General features: G+C 36.2%; 3 long non-coding RNA genes across 4 annotated transcripts; 2 read left to right on the top strand and 1 right to left on the bottom strand.

The window, feature by feature from the left end:
- Positions 1–2,391: 2,391 nt before the first annotated feature.
- Positions 2,392–3,940, bottom strand: LOC103469108 (uncharacterized). The gene is made up of 4 exons (XR_014086848.1): positions 3,788–3,940; positions 3,383–3,417; positions 3,196–3,302; positions 2,392–2,535 (listed from the first exon to the last, which is right to left on the bottom strand). It is a non-coding gene; the product is annotated as an uncharacterized LOC103469108 (long non-coding RNA).
- Positions 3,941–6,639: 2,699 nt separating this feature from the next.
- Positions 6,640–9,349, top strand: LOC103468991 (uncharacterized). 2 transcript variants are annotated; one of them, XR_014086851.1, is made up of 6 exons: positions 6,640–7,128; positions 7,458–7,477; positions 7,581–7,690; positions 8,042–8,156; positions 8,687–8,796; positions 9,208–9,349. It is a non-coding gene; the product is annotated as an uncharacterized LOC103468991 (long non-coding RNA). The 2 variants fall into 2 exon arrangements; XR_014086850.1 differs by lacking the exons at positions 8,687–8,796; positions 9,208–9,349 and having other exon boundaries at positions 7,031–7,128; positions 8,042–8,180.
- Positions 9,350–10,941: 1,592 nt separating this feature from the next.
- On the top strand, positions 10,942–12,003 carry LOC145551071 (uncharacterized). The gene is made up of 4 exons (XR_014086852.1): positions 10,942–11,021; positions 11,237–11,265; positions 11,366–11,475; positions 11,866–12,003. It is a non-coding gene; the product is annotated as an uncharacterized LOC145551071 (long non-coding RNA).
- Positions 12,004–12,068: the final 65 nt, after the last annotated feature.

The following is a 12,068-nucleotide window of genomic DNA, read 5'->3' as shown; positions in this document are numbered from 1 at the left end:
AACGGGGCAGCATTATTGTGTAAAATATACTTTTTTGAGCTTTACATCATGTTAGAATGTTATGCCCTGTGAAAAACATGCCTGGCGTGTTGCTTTGATTCTTCCATGGATGTTTGAGAAATCCTTTAATGTACCGTGGTAACCATTCAACTGTACTACGGGGGAATTTTTTACACATTTTCAGTCTGAAAAGTGTTCTCAAAACTTTTAATATCTGTCCTAAAATTCTTAGATTGAAAGCAGGACTTCATGTCTTTCTTCTCAAACTTGTAATGCTTGTGCTCAAAGCTTCTGCTCTCTTTCAAACAGCGGCAGATCTACTGGAGTGGGAGGGTCTGGCAGTTGCCACCCCAAATGATAATCTTGTCACCCTTGTTGCCACTCCAGCTGGCGACTACGAATTTAAGAAATAGTGATGGCAAAACTGACATTAAGAACATGAATATATTTTTTCCGACAACATTGAATGCAACACAGTGTAATCTGACGCGAAGTAGTGGCAAGTGCGAGAGGACAGAGCGCGAGGCAGCAGCATTCATATATATGGATGGATATGTATTACTGGACTGGACATTACGTGACTTAGCTCTTAAATTTCTACAAAATAAAGCTGTATTTTCCTCAGTCCAATGTTGACACCTTGAGATGCCATGAGACCTAAATTGTGAACATTATGGCATGGAGTGCATCCCAGTTTTCCATGTCTGGCATATAACCATTCATTTCATCTTTTAAACTGGTTATATTGATCCTGTGTCCAGACAGAGGGATAATCAGTAGCCCAGCATCATGACCTGTTTGTTCTGAAGATCCTGCAGCTTCCACTTCTCTTCCTAACATGGCGCCTCCTCACCCTGAATCTCGTACTGATGGGAGGAACCACAAAGCTCTGTTAAGTTAAAGCTCATCTTCTGAAGTTGGGATATTTTTCCTCCAACAGGTTCCAGAGGAATCACCTCAAACCAGATGTTGGACTGAATTTATTTCAATGTCATTTGTGAATGTCAGAGCCTCATTTTCAACAGTGGAGCTATAAAGGTTGAAAAAGATCATTATCTTGGAGAAAATCTCATCAACATCAATATTTCCACTAAAAAAGAGGCAAAAAACAAAATTGTTTGATAAAGGAAAAGCCTCTCAGACTCTGAGCTCAAAGCACCAAACTATTTTTTTTATAGACAATTAATTTAATTTCACATAATTATCGCGGTAGAAGACATTTTTGTTTATTAAATACTTAATGAAACGTATTTGCCGTGTTTGTTGTGATTGACATATAGTCACAGACTAACGAGGTAATTAGTCCAAGTTTGTCGTTTATTGAACGTTCAGAAACTACAGCGGCTGTGATGCAGCAAGGCAAATGTAAAACAACCCGAACAGCTGATCAACTCTAAACCACTCGCACATTTTTACTCTCCGTCTCTCATTTAAGCACACCCCTTGCCATGGCAACCTCCTGAACTTCACAAGCCGACCAGAGATTACGTAAAAAAAAAAACATTTAGTCCGTTACGATATCAGGTTTTTAGGCTTGATATTTATTTTGCAATCATTAATAAGCCTCTCATGAACTCAGAGGTGGTTGATTAGTTAATTTTAAACTTCTGCTCTTAGGTAATGGAACTGAAACGCCCATAATTGCTCAACACCTTTAAACAATAATTATTACTAAGATTATTATTGTTGTTGGATCATTCATTTGAACATGTTTTGTTGATTTATTTGTTGTTCTTTAATAAAGTCATAAACATTTTGATAAGGAGTCAGAGGACGTGCTGGTCTCAGCCTCCTGGCTGCGTTCAGTTTGTCACCTAATGCCGAGATCGACTCAAAACCTTCCGCGATCAACTTATTCCACCTCTGCTCTAGCAAAGCACAAACAGTTCAGAAACAATATGAAAAACGAATCAGTCACGGCTAATTAGTGGGCGCAGTCGCGGCTGCACAGAGACCCCTTTGATATTTTACAGCAGACAGCTGCTCCCCTCTCTTGCAGGTACTTCGTACCCCCGCTAAATCTTTTAGGGGTACGCAGTACCCTGCTGTACCCCCTTACTTTCACCCCTGCTGTTAAGGTTGCCAAATCTTGTGTTTTGGTAGTGCTAACACTAAAACATACGGAAGAGGATTAGGGCCACTGAAAAAAAAAAAAAATGTCAATTTTTTTTCAGTAGCTCAAAATGTTTTTGTTTTTTTTTCAGAATTCAGGGGAAAAAGTAAAAAAAAATTAAATAAATCAGTAGCCCAAAGAAAAAAAATGATTCAGAATTCAGAGAGGGGAAAAAAAATCAGTGGCCCAAATAAAAAAAAATGAAATAATGTGGTGAATCTAATATTCATCAAAAATTGATGCATAATATTGAGAAAAAACAACCAAAAGGTCACAGGTTGATCAAACTTAGACTTTATTACAGTGAGACAACAGTGAATATATCATTTTTCTGGGCTGCCTCATTGTGTTGAAGTTATCAACCATACTGGAAGAATGTGCAGGTTCCCCTGTTGGAGATATAAATTTTCCTCTTGGTTTTTCTGAGGAGAGAATTGTGACATGACATAGCAGTGATTCAGTCATTCAGCTGATATTTATTTAAAGCAACTAATAAAACAAAGAAAGTCATTTTTCTGGACAATTAGAAGTCAAAATGTGTCTAAAGTGAAAACTTGTGTCAAGGAAAGACAGGACTTCGTACTTTCTACTACAGGGGTGTCCAAAGTCGGTCCTCGAGGGCTGACATCCTGCATGTTTTAGTTCTCTCCCTAGTGGTTGTAACAATCTCCTCAGCAAGTCAATGTTCTCCTTATGTCTCTAATGAAAAATCATTTGATGCAGGTGTGTTAAACCAGGGAGAAAACTAAAACATGCAGGATGCCGGCCCTCGAGGACTGACTTTGGACACCCCTGTTCTACTATATTCTCTAAAGAATAAACAAAGCCTTACATGACTTTAGTAAGATTGACTTAAATTTGTTCAGTTACATCAAATGAATAAATGGTTGATATGAATTTTTTGGCTGTATTTTTAAAGAGGAAAAACTGGAGACATCCTTTTGTAACCAGTTTTCAATGTTGTCACATTCAGTGATTAGCAGGTTGGGACAACAGTACTTTTTTATTTTCCAAAGAATCAGCTTAGGTGACTTTAAATTAATATGTGAATCATTGAGTGTCTTGGAGCTGTGTGTACTCACTGTATCTTCAGGCAGAGCGTACAGGTATTGGTATAAGTGATTCCATCACTGCCGCACACAGGGCGAAAAGTGTTTGTGCATCTGTAGATCTTTGGAGGACATTTGAGCTGTAAAAAATGCAACATTACATGAAATTCTGTTGAATAAGTTAATTTTATTCATGCATTTAATTCAACTTTAATTTTACCAAAAGATCGCTCTTAGGAGGCCTGTCTGCAGCACCTTAAGAAAAAAGAAAGCGTCTTTTTAATGCAACTTACTTTTAACAATATTGACTTCAAAGTTGATATAACTGGCTAAAAATGACTACTTTTAGCTCTGATTATCAGTATGAATAAAGCTGTAAGGCGTCTATTATGCATTCAAAAATTTTTTGACAATTTTGGATGTGTTTGTTTTTTACTGTAAGACTTAATCATAATCAGCATACATAGTTACAAATATCCTTTGTAAAAAAAAAGAATACAATTAAATCAAAAAAAAAATAGATTTAATTTTAAATTAAATCTATTTTTAATTTTGAAGGCATTGAAAAAGGCATTGAAAAAATGCCTTCAAAACAAATTAAGCAAGAAAATACTTAATTTTTTACCTGCTGCAATATAGATGATCAGCAGCCCCAGCACAAAAAGTCTTCCGCTCATGATGTTCGTTGATGAATAACTCTGAATAAGCAGATCGGTGGGTGTATATATACAGGTCAACTGTCTGTCACCGCCTCTGATTATATGTAGCTACACTTTTTAGAGTGTACATGTATTACCCTCCCTCCAGACCGAATAACAATCTGATGTCCTGCTAAAAAAATCCTTTCAGTGTGGATCAGGGAGTCCCTGTGTCGCTCACTCCTAGTAAACAGCTACATGTAATCAGAGGCGGTGACTGATGGGAGACCTGTATATATACACCCACCGATCTGCTTATTCTGAGTTATTCATCAACGAACATAATGAATGGAAGACTTTTTGTGCTGGGGCTTCTGATCATCTGTATTGCAGCAGGTACAAAATTAAGTATTTTCTTGTTTCATTTGTTTTGAAGGCATTTTTTCAAAGTATTTTTTTAAATTTAATTTTATTCTTTTTTTTTTACAAAAGATATTTGTAACTATGTATGATTATGATTAAGTCTTACAGTAAAAAAAAACATGCAAAATTGTCAACATTCTTTTATGAATGCATAATAGACGCCTTACAGCTTGATTCATACTGATAATCAAAGCTAAAAGTAGTCATCAATAGCCGGTAATAACTTTGAAGTCAACATTTGCATGTCACATGGGCAGAATAATTTGTTCTACCTTTGTATTTCTTACGTTTGTTGCATTCTGTTTTATTTTGTTTTCCTTTTTCTTGATTGTCTTTTCTGTCTGTTCGACATAAATAAATAATAAAAAAAAAACATTGTTAAAAGTAAGTTGCATTAAAAAGACACTTGCATTCTTTTTTTTAAGATGCTGCAGACATGGATCCTCAGCGCCACCGTAAGGTGAAATTAAAGTTGAATTAAATGTATGAATAAAATTAACTGATTCAGCAGGATTTTATATAATGTTGCATTTTTCACAGGTCAGATGTCCTCCAAAGACCTTCGGCTGCACAAAGATTAAGTTCCCTGTATGCGGCACTGATGGAGTCACTTATTCCAATTCGTGTATGCTCTGCAAGGAGATGAAGTGAGTACACACAACTCCTAGACACGCAATGATTCACATATTAATTTAAAGTCACCTAAGCTGATTCTTTGGAAAATAAAAAAAGTACTGTTGTCCCAACCTGCTAGTCACTGAATGTGACAACATTGAAAAATGTTTATACAAAAGGATGTGTCCAGTTTTTCTCTTTAAAAATACAGCAAAAAATGTAATATCAACAATTGGATGTTTTTATTCTTTAGGGAATATAGTAGAAAGTATGAATTCCTGTCTTTCCTTGACACAAGTTTTTGCCTTAGATACATTTTGACTTCTAATTGTCCAGAAAGAATGACTTACTTTGTTTCATTTTTTGCTATGAATATCAGCTAAATGACTGAATCACTGCTATGTCATGTCACAATTCTCTCCTCAGTGAAACCAAGAAGAAAATTTATATCGTCAAAGAGGGGCCCTGCTGACCTGTTTGGTTGAGAAATTCAACACGACGAGGCAGCCCAGAAAAATGATATCCACTGTTGTCTCATTGAAATAAAGTCTAAGTTTGATCAACCTGTCAGCTTCTGGTTGTTTTTCTCAATATTATGCATCAATTTGTGGCGCATATTAGATTCACAACACTGAAAAAACACAAAATCTTACCAAGTATTTTTGTGTAGTTATAGTGCACATATCTTACTACACTTGACAAAACTATGTTACAAGCAACTTCTCTCCAAGACATAAGAGTTAGTTTTAAGTCAATAATGTCTGAATATTGATAAAGTACAAGTTCCACTGGCAGTTTTTTTTTCTAAATCATAAGACTTTTTTTTTTCTTTTTTTTTTTACAAAAAACTCCCAGTAGAACTGGTACATTTTAAAATGAATATTGAAATGGCAGTATTGTTACCTAAAATCAATTTTCTGAACTTTACATCATGTTAGGATGTTTTTCCTTCATCAAAAACATACCTGGAGTTTTGCTTTGATTCTTTCTTACTAGTTAGAGAAATCCTTTAGTCCTGCATGGCAGCCACTCAGCTGTGCAAAACGCCTGGGTAAACCGAGCTGAAACATTCTAACATTCATGTTAAAATATAATCAGAAACTACAAGCTGAGCTTCCGCCTCTTAAAGCAAACCTCCACCACCACTCCTCCACTCAGCTCCTTCAGAAGATTCAATTAGCTAATAGCTGGTGGAAGTGTACATCTACTGAGCTCATTATAAGAGCTACCTGCTATTGAAACATTGGGAAATATTTTGTTAAAGGGATTAATAGGGGAGCAATGTTGTGATGACTTCCTGAAGGCAGAGTTTCAGAAAGAGCTGGAGTTTTTAAAGAGACAGAAGCTCAATTTCAAGATGAAGAAGTCAAATTTCTCTTAAGTCAAATTTGGTATATATTACAGAGCCCTCTATTGGACATAAGGGATTTTTTAATTATTACAACCTCGCAAAGAATTGCATTCTCTAGTAATACTTTTGCATTACCTCACAATGGGTTTTGCGTTCTTTCGCCTCCTGTGCTTTTAGTGGACAGCCTGTGGGTACTAGATTTGGGGTGTAGTGCTGAGTACCATTCATGTTTAACATCAGATGTCTAAATTTCATACTTTGGGCAACAAATCACCAGCAAGGCATATCAGTTACATGGCTCTTGCTCTTGCTATTTAGCTGACTTCTCAGAATTTGCCTTACTTGTTGCAGCTACTCATCTCGTCTGTTGTTGCCTTCCTTGAGGTCTCTTTGTGGTTGTCTTTTGTTTATGGTATTCCAAGGTACTTATAGTTTTGGAAATTGGTAAATGGCCTGTGGTTGATTGGTGCTTTATCAAGTCCAGAGGACCCCATAGCACTTCACACTACATTCACCCATTCACACCCTCATGGTAGCAATCTACTGGATTGTAGCTCGGGTAGTCTGACTGGAACCACTGGTCTCTCTGACCACTAACAGCAGACAAAGTTGGTGAAACGTCTTGCCCAAGGGCTCAAACACAACCCACCAATTACGGGGTGAACTCCTACTACTCTTGCCATCATGAGTTTCTTGGTTGTCTTCTATTCAACATTTGCTATTCTTCCTTCTGCTATTACTTCTACATGCTTTACCTTCCCCCTCTTTGTCATCAGCTGTGTTGCTCACTCCTAGCAAACAGCTACATATAATGAGAGGCGGTGACTGACAGTAGACCTGTATATATACACCCACCAATCTGTCCACTCAGTTATTCACCAATGAACACCATGACTGGAAGACTTTTGCTGGGGCTTCTGATCATCTGTGTTGCAGCAGGTAAAAAAATATCTGTATTTTCTTGTTTAATTTGCTCTGAAGGTATTTTTTCAAAGTAGTTTTTTTTTATTTAATTTTTTTCACAAGGACATTTTTAACTGTTTATGCTAATCACTCAATGATGGTGAAGTCTTATAATAATAATACACATATTAAATTATCTAAATTCTCTTTGGAAATGCATAATCAAGACCTTACAGCTTGATTCATACTGATACTAGTGACTGAAAGTAGTAATCTGAAGCTTGTTATTTCAACTGTGAAGTCGACATGGTAAATGTAATTTGGATTATAAAAATTAACTTTTTTTTTTTCTAAAATTCCTGCAGGCAAGGCTGGCTCAAGAGAGGTCATATGAATTTTAGAATTAAAGATTTATCTCATGTTTGAATAAAACTCACTATGTTAGAGCAAAATTTTGAGTAATGCTGCGTTTTTTGTGTGTCCAACAGGCAAATTGTTTTGATAATGCGATTTGGGATTGCACATACAATATAAGCCCTGTGTGCGGCAGCAATGGAATCACTTATGCCAATGAGTGTCTCCTCTGCAACAATGGGCGGTGAGTACAATCAGCTGCTCCACACTCAACAATTCACATGATAATCTTAAGTCACCTAAGGTGATTCTTTAGAAAATAAAATGCTTTAGTCCCAACCTGCTAGTCACCCAATGTAACATTGAAAGCTGTTTATACCTAAATGACGTCTCCAGTTTTTCTCTAAAAAAAACCCAGCAAATAAAGTTAAAAATAGATATTGATGTCTTTCCTTGACACAAGTTTTCACCTTAGACACATTTTAACTTCTAATTGTCCGGAAAAATTACTTGCTTTGTTTTAATTGTTGCTATAAATACCATCTGAGTTGAATGACTGAATCACTGCTATGTCATGTCACAATTCTCTCCTCAGTGAAACCAAGAAGAAAATCTTGGTTGCCAAAAATGGACCCTGCTGACCTGTATGGTTGATGAATTCAACACGATGAGAGAGCTCAGAAAAATAATATATCCACTGTTGTCTCATTGTAATAAAGTCTAAGTTTGATCAACTTGTGACCTTCTGATTGTTTTTCTCAATATTATTTAACCATTTGTGATGCATATTAGATTCACCTCACTGAAAAAAAACAAAAATACAAAAATCTTACCAAGTATTTGTGTGTAGTTATAGTGCTAATATCTACACTTGACAAAGCTGTTAAAAGCAACTTCTCTCCAAGATTTGGGAGCTAGTTTTAAGTCAATAATGTCTTAATATTGATTACTTATTAATCTATTGATTAATAAGAACAAGTTCCACTGGCAGGTGTTTCTTGATTCATACTGAAAGTATTAATTTAATGCTGGTTATATCAACTTTGAAGTCAATATGGTTAAGTGCAAGTTGGATTCTGAAAATAAACTTGCTTAGTTTTTTTCTAAAGTTGCTGCACTCAGGGCTCCAATCCTAAGAATAGTGATGTGAACTTTAGAATTAAATATTTATCTCATGTTTGAATAAAACTTAGGTTTGAGCAGAATTTTATGTAATGTTGCGTTTTTATATGTCCAATAGGCTAAATGTCCTGATCCAGGGATTTGGAATTGCAGTGTGAATATGCGCCCTCTGTGCGGCAGAAATGGAATTACTTATTACAATGACTGTTTCTTTTGCAAGGCGTTACGGTGAGTACACTCAGCTGCTTCACACTCAATGACTTACATATGAATTGTAAGTCACCCCATTTGATTTTTTGGAAAATAAAATTCTTTAGTCCCAAACTGGTAGTTACCCAATGTGACAACATTGGAAGATGTTTATACAAAAGGATGTCTCCAGTTTTCTCTAAAAAAACAAAACAAAAACGAAGGGGTAAAAAACAGAAAAAAAGGGAAAATCAACCATTGAGTGTTTTTATTTTTTAGAGAATAAAGTAAAAAATAGAGAATCTTGTCTTTCCTTAACACAAGTTTTCACCTTAGACACATTTTGACTTCTAATTGTCTAGAAAAAATGACTTACTTTGTTTGTTGCTATAAGCACCATCTGAGCTGAATGACCAAATCAGTGCTGTCATGTCACAATTCTCTCCTCAGTAAATCCAAGAGGCATCTGGATCACCAAAATGGAATCTGCTGACCTGTGTGGTTGATCAAATCAACACTATGAGGCAACCCAAAAAATTATATATCCACTGTTCTCTCATTGTAATAAAGTCTATGTTTGATCAACCTGTGACCTTTTGGTTGTTTTTCTCAATATTATGCATCAATTTGTGATGCATAACATTGCATTACAAATTGGAGCTAGTTTTAAGTCAATAATGTCTTAATATTGATAAAGTATAAGTTCCACTGGCAGTTTTTTTTTAAATCATAAGATTTTATTTTTTACAAAAAAACTCCAGGTAGAACTGGTACATTTTAAAATGAATATTGAAATGGCAGTATTGTTATCTAAAATCAACTTTTTGAGCTTTACATCATGTTAGGATGTTTGTCCTTCATCAAAAACATACCTGGAGTTTTGCTTTGATTCTTTCTTACTAGCTAGAGAAATCCTTTGGTCCTGCATGGCAGCCACTCAGCTGTGCAAAACGCCTGGGTGAACCGAACTGAAACATTCTAACATTCATGTTAAAATATAATCAGAAACTACAAGCTGAGCTTCCTCCTCTAAAAGCAAACCTCCACCACCACTCCACCACTCAGCTCCTTCAGAAGATTCAATTAGCTGATAGTTGGTGGAAGTGTACATCTACTGAGCTCATTATAAGAGCTACCTGCTAGTGAAACACTGGGAAATATTTTGTTAAAGGGATTAATAGGGGAGCAATGTTGTGATGACTTCCTGAAGGCGGAGTTTCAGAAAGAGCAGGAGTTTTTAAAGAGACAGAAGCCCAATTTCAAGATGAAGAAGTCAAATTTCTCTTAAGTAATATTTCATATGTATTACAGAGCCCCCAAGGACACATGGAAGATTTTATTCTTTTGCGTAACCTCCCAAAATACTTGCATTCTCTAGTAATACTTTTGCATTACCTCACAATGGGTTTTGCGATCTTTTGCCTCCTGTGCTGTTAGTGGACAGCCTGCGGGTACTAGATTTGGGGTGTAGTGCTGAGTACCATTCATGTTTAACATCAGATGTCTAAATTTAATTCTTTGGGCAACATATCACCGGCAAGGCATATCAGTTACCCAGCTCTTGCTATTTAGCTGACTTCTCAGAATTTGCCTTACTTGTTGCAGCTACTCGTCTCGTCTGTTGTTGCCTTCCTTGAGGTCTCTTTGTGGTTGTCTTTTGTTTATGGTATTCCAAGGTACTTATAGTTTTGGAAATTGGTAAATGGCCTGTGGTTGATTGGTGCTTTATCAAGTCCAGAGGACCCCATAGCACTTCACACTACATTCACCCATTCATACCCTCATGGTAGCAATCTACTGGATTGTAGCTCGGGTAGTCTGACTGGAACCACTGGTCTCTCTGACCACTAACAGCAGACAAAGTTGGTGCCCAAGGACACAACAATGAAGGCAGACAGAACAGATGCTCAAACCGTCAAGCCACCAATTACGGGGCGAACTTCTACTTCATCGCCTTATGGGTTTCTTGGTTGACTTCTCTAGCATCTGCTGTTCTTCCTTCTGCTATTATTTCTACATGTATGACTTTAACTTTTTTGTCATCATCCAGACCAAATTACGTTCTGGCGTCCCTGCTGATCAGTGAGTTGTGGATCAGTGAGTCCCTGTGTCGCTCACTCCTAGCAAACAGCTACATATAATGAGAGGCGGTGACAGTAGACCTGTATATATACACCCACCAATCTGTCCACTTAGTTATTCACCAATGAACACCATGACTGGAAGACTTTTGCTGGGGCTTCTGATCATCTGTGTTGCAGCAGGTAAAAAAAACAACTGTATTTTCTTGTTTAATTTGTTCTGAAGGTATTTTTTTAACGTAGTTTTTTTTAATTTACTATTATTTTTTTCACAAAGGCGAGTTTTGACTAATGCTGAAAGTAATCATCTAATAAAGCTGCTACTGTGAAGTCAACATGGTCAAATGTAGATGGGATTATAAAAATTACCTCTCTTTTTTTTTCTAAAATTGCTTCAGGCAAGATTAAGGCTGAATCAGCAAGACCGGTGATATGAACTTTAGAATTAAACATTTATCTCATCTTTGAATAAAAATTCTGTTTGATCAGAAATGTAAGTAATGTTGCATTTTTCATGTGTCCAACAGGCTAATTGTGGTGATCCAGGGATTTGGAAATGCAAAATGAAAGTGCAGATTGTGTGTGGAAGCAATGGACAGAGTTATGGCAATGAGTGTCTCCTCTGCAAGGAGATGCGGTGAGTACACTCAGCTGCTCCACACTCACTATTCATATTATAATCTTAAGTCAGCTAAGCTGATTCTTTTTAAAATAAAAAAAATGCTTTAGTCCCAACATACTAGTCACTGAATGCAACCTTGAAAACTGTTTATACAAAAGGACTTCTCCAATTTTATTTTTAAAAATACAGCAAAAAAATGTGCAAATCAACAATTGAGTGTGTTTATTCGTAAGGGCAAATAGTAGAAATTATTAAGTCTTTCCGTGACACAAGTTTTCACCTTAGACACATTTTAACTTCTAAATGTCCAGAAAAATTACTTGCTTTGTTTTAATTGTTGCTATAAATACCATCTGAGTTGAATGACTGAATCACTGCTATGTCATGTCACAATTCTCTCCTCAGTGAAACCAACAAGAAAATCTTGGTTGCCAAAAATGGACCCTGCTGACCTGTATGGTTGATAAAATCAACACGATGAAGCAGCCCAGAAAAAATGATATCCACTGTTGTCTCATTGTAATAAAGTCTAAGTTTGATCAACCTGTGACCTTCTGATTGTTTTTCTCAATATTATGCATTAATTTGTGATGCATATTAGATTCGCA

The sequence above is a fragment of the Poecilia reticulata genome, chromosome 1 (genome assembly GCF_904066995.2).
Source record: "Poecilia reticulata chromosome 1, P_reticulata-male-v2, whole genome shotgun sequence".
Lineage (NCBI taxonomy): Eukaryota > Metazoa > Chordata > Actinopteri > Cyprinodontiformes > Poeciliidae > Poecilia > Poecilia reticulata.
Note: the sequence above shows the minus strand (reverse complement) of the source record. Positions and strands in the feature narration are given on the sequence as shown.